General features: G+C 38.0%; 1 protein-coding gene across 1 annotated transcript in view; it reads right to left on the bottom strand.

Annotated features, from left to right (window-relative positions):
• The window catches only part of CDH12 (cadherin 12), a 701,357-nt gene that overhangs the window by 472,644 nt on the left and 215,989 nt on the right, over nt 1-12,724 (bottom strand). Inside the window, exon 2 of the mRNA XM_067569738.1 lies at nt 8,834-8,928. The gene's annotated coding sequence lies outside the window, so the exon portion shown is untranslated. The remainder of the gene's footprint in view (nt 1-8,833; nt 8,929-12,724) is intronic.

The raw sequence follows: 12,724 nt of genomic DNA, 5'->3' as shown, positions 1-12,724 counted from the left end.
AATATCCTACAGGGAGGGAGTGAATCATTTTATAAATGACTTTTTATTTCAGGTAATATAACTTTTTGAAATGTCTTATAAATGTTTAAACTTCTCCCATCACTTTTGATAAACTATTGTGAAGGAGTGCCCATCACACCAGTGTTTTATTGGCAGCATCAAAAGACGTGTGTTACGAATGTTAGAGCTGTGGCTGATGTTAATCAAGCAAAATTACCTTATAACAAAGAAGTATGTAAAAACCATAGTGTTAAATTTGAACATGATTTGACATAAGTCTAATACAGAAAAGTGGTGAAACCGACAGTTAAGTAGGTCTTTGAACAAATCCTGACTCTACTCATTGTCTGCTTCCTCCTCCCTGCCCGTTCATTACCTTTCAGTTAGGCAGCAAACAATAGGGGCTTGGAGTCAGGAAAGTTTTAAACTGTTCACACAGCATCTAGAAAAGATTTTACTTTACATGCTGTGAAACATATTCAAGTGCTCTATCCATCCCTCTCTTCCTCCCTCAAGAAACCACCATGGAAATTAATTTTAAAACATGCCATAAGCTTTGTAAAGCACAGTTATAGAGTCCAGTCCTCAAGTTCGATAAAATTACCCATCTATCAATAAACTATCAGTGTTAAAGGATATGATATCTCTAGATTAACATTCCCTTCATGTTCATCTTACCATTAAACTAAATTTTTGAACATGAGGAAATACCTATGGAAATCCGTATTTGTCTATACTAACACCCACAAATTGGGTAACTGCAGAGATCAATACACAATCCGTGTCCCAAACTGGTATCACAGATGAGAATTGACATTTTGAAGAGTGTGCCACTCTGCCTACACAAGAGGTGACCTCGCACACACAGTGTGAGAGATCAGACCAGCAAGAGCAGGGTACTGCTCTCTTCAAAATGGTGTCCTTCATGAGGTGTAACCTTGCACATATAGTGCGTGAGAGGTCAACACCAGCAGGGGCAAAGCACTCTTCAACATGGATTCCTCCATGTGATATGCTCAGGCACACGTGATGCATGCAAGATCATGCCAGCAGAGGTGGCCCCAAACCATTCCTAGAAGTACAGGTATGTCCAACATTCTGGAGATGCATGAGTAGCTACCCTAACATGCAAGTCTGAATGTGAAAACACAGTATGCAGGCCCACAATTTGGTAACCCTTCATTCTTAACTCATCCTGCTATGCATTTCCATTGCAGAACTTCACTTTCTTTTACCCTAATTTCATATTTCAGTATTTTATCAAAATGCCACAGGACAGGTCACTTGTCAGCAGAGATAAAAGCATAATGTGACAGTGAACATTATTACAATTGTGTCAGACTATAATGATCCCGTAAGTATCTCCTTCTGAAATAGGCCTTTGTCACGTGAATACTCCTGGCCAGATTTGCTGATTTTTCAGATCAATCTCTGGTGAGGATACTGTAACAGTAACCAACCAAGATTTTTAGAAGTTACTAGTGGCTTTGGATGCCTCAATTTTCATGTGCTCAACCTCAGACTTTGAAGGAGCCTAATTTCCACATGTGGGTGCACGGCATTTTTCAACAGTTCAGCCTCTATAAGGTGTCTCAAGCTGGGCACCCAAAAATTGAAAACACCCCAAATCACTAGTTGCTTTTCAAAATCTTAGCCATCATTTTTTCCTTTGAATTTTTATGTACTTAATTTTTTTTATTTTGAACAAATATACACTCCTTATAGTGGTGGATGACAATGTAAGACATTCCACTATGAGCTTAAACCAAATTTTAGAAAGGAGTTTCAAAAATTTCGACCAATGCAAGGCTGAATTTCTGTATGTGGATGCCTTACTCAGCTAGCTAGATCCTGAGCTGATGTAATGCAGAGATTTACACCAGATGAAAGTCTTACAACATGTGTAGTAACTGATGTATTTAAAAGTGAATATAGCAGAATGTTTTTGCAGCCATTGATTTCCAATTCTGAATGCCCTTGGTTCTTGGCACATGCACAATATCAACTTATTATAGTCAGTCTATATTTAATTTCCTTTTTCGGTGCATGGTCTTTCAGAGATGAAAATACATTTTACTTAGAAATATAATGGAGATGACAGATAGCCCATATCTTCTACAATAAACATTGGCAATTTTATACGTCTATTTTTCTTCCATAAAGTTTTATTACTATTTTATAGTATGTAGTATGTACCCAATCAACCACAGCAGTCTGAATCCTCATAATAGTTCATCTTGGTAATGCATATTTAAATAACTCTTAAAAGCACAAAATGTACAGTAATTGAAAACCTAGGTCCTGACCTTGCAAACAAACAATTATATTTTGTGAGTAGTCCCATTGATTTCAATGGGATCAGCCAGCATGAATCAAGATTACTCATGTGAGTAACGGTATGAAGGCTCAGGCTCTCCAAGGGCTCCTCCACCTATTGTACTAAGTGTCAATATCAGCTAAAGTAAGCGCAGTCTTGATAAATTCTCATATGCAAGGATATTTCACTGAATAAAAATGGTAGAACTACACGAAGTACCACTGATGCTTTCACACACTCCAAAAGGGAATAGGTTATTTGTGCTACACTTGGAGATGCTGCAGGAGAAACAAATTTACTTTATTTTGTATATGAAATGGAACATGGTTAATAACTTTATTTATATGGCACCAGTCAGAGAGTACTTAATAGGACATGAAGGAACATGCCCCAAAGAGCTTACAATTGATAGCATCCAGGCAGAGTGCCAAGATTGCAATGACTCACTATCAACTACAGGACCAGGGTCTAAACAAATACAAGTTTATTTACTTTAAAAACAAAACATGCAACAAAGAACTGCAGCAAAGGATAATGTGTGTTTCAGGAAAATGTTTAAAGAGGGGCAAGGTGCCTCAGTTTCCCCTTCTATAAAATCGGAATGATACTGATTTCCTTTTTAAAGTTATTTGTAATTTACTGATGAAAAGCACTAGGTACTCAAGGAAATACTAATATCCTAGAGGAATACCAGCAATTAAATTAACACCTGTTTTTTGAATTACACAATGGCTTTTTTCCTCTTCAGAAATGAAAATGTTAGGGAGAAAACGTTACTGATTGCAGCTTTCTAGGAGTAGTGTGTGCTTTAGGTTTTTGGGTTTTTTTTTAAATAAGACAACTCCAAAGTAGGCGAAAGAGCCCTCCGCGCCCCCCCACCCCCCCCCCTTTTTTTTTTTTTTTTTTTTTTTTTTTGCTTTCCTATTATCCTTTTCCCCACTTTCTCAGGGACAAAATAAAAAAAAGTGATGGAGAAAAAAGAAAGAGGGGAATAGGGAAGAATAAACGGGAGAGAATGAGGAGAAAAACAAACAATGGGTATGTCTACTGCCATTGGAGTGTAATTGCCACTCATGTAGGTATATCTCAGCTATCTTTAATGTAGCTAGCAATGGAGCTTTCAGGATATAGGATTCAGCATAGGATGCCCACCCGGGACCCTGAGTGCACATGCAGTTAGCTAGCCTGTTCTGAATCCTGTGCTGTTGCAGCTTCACTGTTATTAGTGCCTAAGCAAGGTATATTAAAGCTTCCTCGGGTATGCAGCATGTGTAGACAAGTCACATTTCCAACTGCAGTGTAGGCAGAGGGAAAAAATAATTAAGGTGCTCACAATTTTTTTCATCACACAAAAACAAGTTTTTGACCAGCTCTAACAGGGACTCCATCTTTTTGTGTGTTTGTCTAGAGTCCAATGTAACGTGGTCCCATACTAAGAGAAACTTCTGAAAGTGCTACCACAATATAAATGCTAAATAAACCTGAGGTTAATGTAATGGTCATCAACAAAAAGTATTTTGTGGATTGATTATCTAGTCAAGAGTAGGCTGGAGGATCAAGGTCTCATACACCCTACCAGAGACATGGCGCTGCAGCAGCCAGATCCTCTTCAATATGACCTTTTAATCCTTTTACTGATTTTATTGGAAGTCAGTTACCAAATTACAAGGACACAGACAGTAAAACAAACAATAGCAGCAGTGAATTAATTATCAGGATAGACTGAGATCTGGGGGGAAAAAAAGACAACGACTCAAACATACATCCACAATACTAAAAAAAAATATGAAGAAAAAGCAGAACCAATCACACGAAATATAAAAAAACTAACATTGATCTTTCTCTTAAGACTCAAAATGTTCTCTCAGATATAACCTTTTTTTTTATATATATATTTGCTTAATAGGTAGACGTGGGACAAGATTTTCACAATTGGATGCTTAGAGTTGGGCATCCAATAAAATCCATATCTGGATATTTTAAGTGGCCAGATTTTCCAAAACTGTTGAGCATTAACAAGCTCACAGTGAAGTCAATGGAGCTACACCAAGAAATAATTTGGCCATGATGTTATACCCTGAGCATTGAGCTTAAACTGTTTGAGATCTTTCAATTTCTGCATGATTTTTTTTAGGATTATGGAGATAAATTATCCCTGACTGTGTTCAAAGATTTATCCCTCCTACTCTCAAAGTCGCCTTTGATTTCTTTTAAAGCTCTGGCTCATGGTTCCCAAGGGAACACCACTTACGATGGGTCCAATCATCCTTTTCCATTTCCATTAGAAAAGTTGATTCAAGATTCAGATTTTGCAATCACAGGCCATGATCTAGTATCCCTTGTATTCCAGAAAGTCATACTGAAGGCAATGGGCTTTAAACAATATCAAACAGTATGAATGACATGGATGTACAACCCAAACGATAAACAATCTCACAAATGACCTCAATACTTGTTTACTCCCATACCCAGCCTCTCTTATGCACAGTCAAGGGTTCCTGGACATGTCTCAGCCCTAGATCCAGTATCTACAGTGACATCGTTAGAAACCTAAGAAGAAAATGACTAAATAGTACTTTCATAGCTGAAGAAACTGTGGTGGAAGGGCAAGCACGAATGAGACAAAGTAGTGTTAGACTTCTTTTTAACTGGACATGAATCTTCTCAAGTGGCTACAAGTTCTAAAATGTAAAAGGATATTGACAACTTAAAAAAAAAAGAAATCACATTTGTTTTAACTATTCAGAAAACAAGATGGATGAAAACAAAATAATTTGGGCCTATATTTGCAAAAAAGGGTGCCTATATTTAGATTTTAAATTCATATTTAAGCACCTATATAAAAGTGGCTCTGATTTTCAAAAGAGCCAAGCACACAGTCACAAAATGACTTCAATGGGAGCTGTTGAAATCAGTGGGTGCTGCTGGGTGCTCAGCTCTTTTGAAAATGAGGCCATTTTACTTTGGTGACTAAATAGGGAATTAGGAGACTAACTAGACATCTACTTATAAATCTTGACCCTGAAGTCTTAGAACTCCATCTATCCTGTGAAGGATTGCATGAAAGCCTTTGAACAACACTGAGTTCCTGTGAAGAAGCAGCTCAAATCCTGTAGAGATGATTTAGGACTCTAGGACAATAATGTATGAATTCTATTTTTGACGATGTTCTTGTGTATTAAATCTACCTTCCACACACATTCACAGAAGGAAATAAAATTGAAAACATCAGCATTGATCAACGGGAAACAAGCTAGCATCAGATCCACACTTCTCTTCTAGTTTTTTTTCCTTGCTGGAAAGTGCTCTTATTAAGAGTTCTTTTAATAGATAGGAACACTTATTAAATCAACTTTAAAACTATTTTTTCTGCTCTCTTCCCAGAAGCACATGCCACTGCTAATTGAGAGATGCTTTTTAAAAAATTGACACTCTTTATCCCTGAACAAAGATTACATGCACAGTAAGTTGTAATCCTTGGCTTTGCAATATTGCTTTACGAGGTTAAGAAGATGAATGTTCATTGCTTTTAATCCCCACCATGATTTACGAGGCTCTGGGTATCCTTTCCCCAGAGCATCTACAACTGTGTGGTTGTTCCGCCTGCTGCTTAAATTACAGAGACATCTGCAAAGTAAATTATGGATTGTTGTCTTACAGCCGAGCTGCCTCTTCATCTCTCCTGCAGTATTTCTTTGATTTTAACAAGAGGATTTTACATTTTACTTGTTTATTTACTCTGGTTGTTTCTGCCAGAGTGGGTGATATTATGATGACCTGGATTACTGCCTGTCATGCTAACTTTTCAAACAATGTTACCGCAGCTGATAAAGCCTGGGAGGATGGTGTGGGGATGGGAGCTGAAATCACCCGGCCTTTTGGGGGGGTTTTTCTTTGTTTTTAGTTTTCTTTTAAAAGCTCTTCAAAAGTTCACAATTCTAAACTTAATTGAGAATTGTGTGGCCAAAAGAAACACTTGAATGTTCTGCATCTATAGTGAATACACAACAACTTTCCATTGCCCTGACTGATCTCAACTATTAGTTCAAGACTGGAATTACACACTCCCACACCATTATACCCCAGAAAACCAACGCAGTCCTACCGCAATGCATAGAAAAACATATTATATGCTTGTTTATGTTTATATTGGTTTATATACATATAAGTAAACCTATACCATATTATGAATATTTGAAACCAAGCTGCCTAAATTAAGGCATCTACATTTGGACACCTAAATACGTGGCTTAATTCGCAAAGGTACTGAGCACCTGCACCCCTTTGATATGACATTTGTGGGTGCTCAGTAACTGGACAATCCGACAATTTATTTTGGTAATCAGTGTTTGAAATTCGTTATGGTGACTAAACAAATTTGATGAGCTTCATCTAGTAGGCTTAAGAGGACTGGTTACAGAAGGGTTCAAATCTCTATTGAAAAGTCAACTTCAGTTTTGCTTGCAAATAAGTAAAGTACTGGCAGTCTCCACGCTGAAACAGCCAATTGCACTCTCCTCTGCCCCGCATTTGTTCAGTAAACTTGTTATCCTTTGTGGATGATGAATCATGATTCCTGATAAGCATGCACTGTCAAATCTTGACACAAACAGCACTAGAACAATGTCTGTCTACCAACATTCCCTAAGAGGTATGTTTTGTAATTCCAATTCTGATCCCACTGTCAAAAAATTAAGTAAAAAAAGAAAAGCCCTATAGTAATAGGTTATCTAGGACATTCTCAGGGAGGCAGGAAATAAAAGCTGATAGAACACCATATTCCAAGAAAACAACTTCCAAAGAAACTAATCAAGATGTTAATGGCAAAAAAAAAAAAAAAAAAAAAAAAAAAAATCAGAAGCTCTAATTAAGCACTAGGCCGGAAAACCATCAAGTTATGAGACCTTTGTATTATGTCACGAGGTCTCTCTTGATTTGGCAAACACAACACAGTTCAATGAAGAGAGTAACACAGTAAGAACATGTGACAATTTTATTATGCTGCTCTTCTGAAAGGATTCTACATGAAGATAGGGCTGAACCAAAACCAGGGATCCAGACAAACCCAAATTTGGTCTGAAATTTTTCATCATAATTTTGTGGCCCAGAATTCATCTGTGAATTCAAAGTATTTTACATACTACATACTGTGCAGGAGAATAGCTACCTCAGTAGCAGATTGTGGCATCTGTAACACCATTACTCAACTCTTTAGAACAGAATGTGAAGTACCTCCTATCAAGTGGCAACTATAAGGGTTAGACATACAAAATGCAAGATGGAATTTGGGCAGGCCACCTGGACTAATATGTTACCATGAAGACAGTTACAAGGATTCTTTACTTACCACAACCATCAGGACCTTGGTTTTACATCCCATCCAAATGATGGCCCATCCAACATCACATTGTCCTCAACACCATGCTGGGACTCTGACAAAGTACTGCTTCAGAGAGGAGAACAACACCTATTGAATCACCAACACTACTTCCCTCCACATCTAGGCATTTCTTGAAGGTTCCCATCCAACACTGACCTGGTTCTACCTTACTTTCCTCATTACATTGAATGAAAGCACAACCCAAGATGGTATGACTGTCAATATCCCATATTACAAGTGGACTCAAAATACTTTCCCCTCACTCCCTTTCCATAATGAATTATTCAGTAGATCAAATGGCTAATCTAAACTGGTGATCATCTTCAGGGGATTGAGATGCAGACTCCAGATTTACTTTGATTCCACCTTCAGAGTGTGTTATATAACTATCACACACATGACAGAGTGCTTAAAACCAGCTACCTCCATCTGATCTAAACTTTAAGTAAGGAAGGAACATTATCAACGGTTCTTGTTGCCCAGCATTAGATTCCTGACATCAATAGGAAGAGCAGCTTGGAATTGGATTCCATAAGCAACAATCGATCTGGACAGTAGCATATTAATATTAAGAAACATGAGGGAGCCTATGACATTGTCGTCTTTTCCTCTCTGAAAGAGCTTTTACTGAGGTAGGGCTTTGAAATTAGACATATCCCATTCGACAAAAGTAATACTCTGCAATTATGAGAAAAAAATATTATAAAAGTGTAGCTCAAAGAGAGAAAATGAATTTCTGTCCTTTAAGAGGCACCAAGCAGGCTATAAAAGGATTTTCATTTCCTCCAATCTGCATGTAAATTGAAACAGTCTGAAATGCATGACATACAATACAGGCATCTGTAAATACAGTTCTGCGAGTAGAACTGGTCACTTGTACGAGTCTCCGGTTTGAATGGAATATTTCTCTTGAGACCTGCACCAGACACAGTATAATTTCTGGATTATTCTTCCTCAATTTTATGTGGCAAAAATTTGTTTGAGTTTATACACAAATGAAATTGAAAAAAAAAAAAAATCTTGCATTTTAAACTACAAATTAAATGGATTAGTTTTAGAAAGGATGACTTCATTTAGCACAGGTTTCCAGCAAGTAATGCAGAGATCTATAAAAGAAAAGAAAAAAAAAAATCTACCTGTGATTATGGTGCTGCATCAGCCAAGATTTTAGAGAGGTGTAGTTCAGTCCTTAGCTGCCCTCGTTCTCCAAAGTCATCACTTTATTGGGTCACTAAAATTTACCAAAGCAAACACACAAAAGTAAAATATTAATGTTAACAGTTCAGGTTCATGATTTTAATATATGAAGAAAAACATATAAAGTATCTGATTAGAAAACTCAGTTCTACAGAGGCGGAAAAACAACAAAAAATTCAGCAGCAATGTGGATGCATTATGTTCAGTAAGTGAGGGGGGAGTGTATCCTTTAGGTAGATGGGCCTCCAACTGAGAAAATATGCAGCAGCACTGAAGTGCCCATGTTTTTAACAAGCTGCCAGAACACCTGTTGGATTTCTATTGCCAATGCCTATTACTGGAGAACATCATGCTAAGAAACCTGTGATAATGTGGATTCACTGTTATATATCCTTCGTACCAACTATCATTCATCCCAGCATGAAAATAAAACATACAATTATTTCTCTAATGGATGGCACAGTGATGACATGAGTTAATTAGTTAGTGTGAAATTCTGTGTTATGTTCTGATTTTTTTGACGTTAAACTGTGTTACCACCATGGTATAGATCAGAATCACATACTGACTTAACAAGGGCATCATTGGACTGAATGTGTAATTAAACAAGCATGTGATGGGTAAGTGATGTAGCAAGACCATGTGACTGACTATCCTTTTTAGAGCTGTACCATCAAAGCTGAAAGAACAAATAGGCAGCAAGTGAAATACTTCAGACAGAGTCTCATAATTATTATTCAATTAGCAACGTGCTTAGTACCATAAAAGATTTTGATTATCTAGAGGGCAGAAAAGACAGACAAGTCACACAGGTAAATCTAGAAGGAGTTACCCGAGATATCTGTTGATAATGTTTTCAAACAAACAATCAATGAAAGCACATCACACCAGGTCATTTCTGTACCGGGGCTTTCCAACACCAGAAAAGAAATGGTCTTGAAGGACAAGGCTTAAGTGGCTTAGCTGAGCTGTGGAACATTCACAGCACCATCCCAAACTGTACCTATTGCTAACAAGGACATCCGTTTCTCACTTTCCTAAACACTACCCACTTAAAAGTCAAAGAGTCACATCCCCAAGAAGTTAAAGTTATTTTACTGTGAAATTAACAAACAGGGGAGTGATGACCAAATAGCGCAAGCAGCAAAATTGGGAAATTGACATTTTCTTGTGAAAAAACATAGCATAACCACTGAAACTTCTTAAAGGCACTGGCACTGAACAACTCTACCGGTGTTCTGCTCCTGTATGTAGTTTATCCTTATGTGACACTTGATGCCATGCTAGTCAGTTTTACTACATTACCAATACAACAAGAAATCTCTGGGGTAAAATCATGGTACAGCTGAAGTTAATAAGAGTTTTGCTATTGACTCAATGGTTCAAGGATCCTTCATCAATTTCTTATTTAGTTGTTGGTGCACTGGAGTCTCTGAAGGAAAATGAATGGAAAAACAAGAAAAAAAAAAGCATAGAACAGAAAGGAGACAAAAAGAAAATGAATCAAACAACAAAAAAACCACAAGAACCGAGGCGGAGATGAAAATAAGGAAAGAGTGTGAATGCCCAGATGAAAAGAGGAAAGATACAAAGAGACAGAAGTAGAGTGGAGCTGATCAGCAACTTTTCACTCTCTACCTTTGGCATTCCCTGTAATTTTCACATCACAGATAATGTAGGCTATGTAATGTAAGGGGCCTAATCTACAAAGTAAGAGGTCTAATCTACTCGATCACACTGTTCTTCATCAATACATGAACACTGGCATAAATATGCACACATCAAAAATTGTTATTTATATATATAAAATCATTGGTTTTCAACCAATGGTCCGCAGACCACTAGGGGTCCGCAGATTATGTCTGAGAGTTCCACAAAAGGTTGCCATTACCATAGAAGACTGGTTTTCAACTTGTGGTCTGCAGACTGTCTAAGATTTCCATATTTCAAAATTTTTTCAATAAGGTTTCAATATTTTTAGGGGTCCACAAATGAAAAAAAAGATTGAAAACCACTGACCTATAGTATAGGGCGAAAAGAGAAGTAAACTATCAAAAAATCTGCCTATATTTTAAAAATATATAGCTGTCTAATACAGTGCAATGCTAATTATGCATTTATAAATACAAAGCCCATTCTGCAGTCCTTACTCAGGCTATATCTTCCCACTGATTTCATCACTAAGCCGATAAGTCAATCCACCTTCTGTGTAAGGATTAGCAATACCATGCCATTTAAACAAAAGCTAGCTCCAAAATGTTCATTGGCTTCATTGGAAGCAAGATTGGGTCCCAAATGACTCGTCTGTAATTCTGTATGCAGTGTTATTGTAGCCATGTCTATCTCAGAATATGAGAGAGATAAGGTAGGTGAGGTAATATCTTTTATTGGACCAAATTCAGTTGGTGAGAGAGACAAGCTTTTGAGCTACACAAAGCCCTTCTTCAGGTCTGGGAAACGTACTCAGAAGCATGGAGTTTTAGCTGTGAGTACGTTTCCTAGACCTGAAGAAAAGCTCTGTGTAAGCTTCTTGAAAGCTTGACTCTCACCAAGAGAAGCTGGTCCAAAAAAGATATTACTTCACCTACCTTGTTTGTAATTTTGGCATTAATTTATTACTTCTAAATAAACCCCAGTTTATTTGACCTGGTAGTCTTCACGTAGGTGAGAATAAATTCCCTTCACTGCAGGAAGGGCTAGGTGAAATTCTATGGCCTGTGTTATGAAGGAAGTCCGACTAGATGACCAGTGAATGATCCATTACACTTTCAAAAAAAATCTCAGACTATTGTAAAAAATTGTAATAGGTGCACCAAATCTAGAATTGGTTGGAAAATACTAATTCGTGGAACCCAAAATGTACTGGCAGAAACACAAGCGCCTGGAAACCCTGAGTCTCAGCTCTAACCTAGGTTTGGCTCCTGGTGCTGCAACTGGGAACCTAGAAACCGCAGTACCAACTAGAGCTCCGTCATGGATGCCAGGCTCCCTATAGCTGGAGCTAAGACCCTGTCAGGCCTGACAGCCCTAGCTCAAGCCATGGCTCTTGGGGGTAGGCACTGCAGCAGGGACTCTGGAAGCCCTTTGAATCCTGACTTGAGCTAGGGAGCTCAGGCCTCCTCAGGCCCAACTCTCAGTGCAACTGGCTTCTCAGGCTGCACAAGTCGGGCAGGCCCGGTGAGCGCACTGGCTCAGGAGTTTGGAAGCCCTGGGATCCATGGCTATGAGGCAGTGCATGGGGCTGGGCTGCCCCACAGTCACGGACCCTGGGATCCACAAGAGCTCCTGAAATTATTCTTTTGAGTTTCAGTTTTGCCCAGTAGCAAATAGCAGCGGGGAACCAGACATGAATCGTGTCAATTTCACTGGGCAGCTGCGGGGGAGGGAGCGTATATTTCCTTACAGAAACTTTGCTTCTGTGTTTCCTAAACAAAAACATCTTTGAATTGCCTGTTCATGGACCATTTAAAAATGACAGTTTTTCCTGCAAACTGGAAATTCCAATTTTCAGCCACCTTTCTCCAAGTCCTGCTCCCCTTAGTCATGAGATATCCTATTGACTTCAATGTTAAAGCAAGAAGGATTTGGATATAAAGCTTTTACTCCCAGAAAGAAGAGAAAACATAATTTTGCTTTTCCTTTTAACAATGTACTGGTGATCCTGCAGAATTCTCTAACTCACACGAAAACATTAAACATGTTTAGGAGAAGGCAAAAAGAAACTTTTAGAAGCTCTTTGTTTCTCTGAATCTGTCATCTGATAGAAATAGACAAAAATTCCTTTGATCTGTCTACTGTAGTTTTACATTTGCTGGCTTTACATCTGATAT

This window comes from Emydura macquarii, unplaced genomic scaffold, assembly GCF_026122565.2.
Source record: "Emydura macquarii macquarii isolate MOO-44397 ecotype Brisbane River unplaced genomic scaffold, CSIRO-AGI_Emac_v2 contig_320, whole genome shotgun sequence".
Classification (NCBI taxonomy): Eukaryota; Metazoa; Chordata; order Testudines; family Chelidae; genus Emydura; species Emydura macquarii.
Note: the sequence above shows the minus strand (reverse complement) of the source record. Positions and strands in the feature narration are given on the sequence as shown.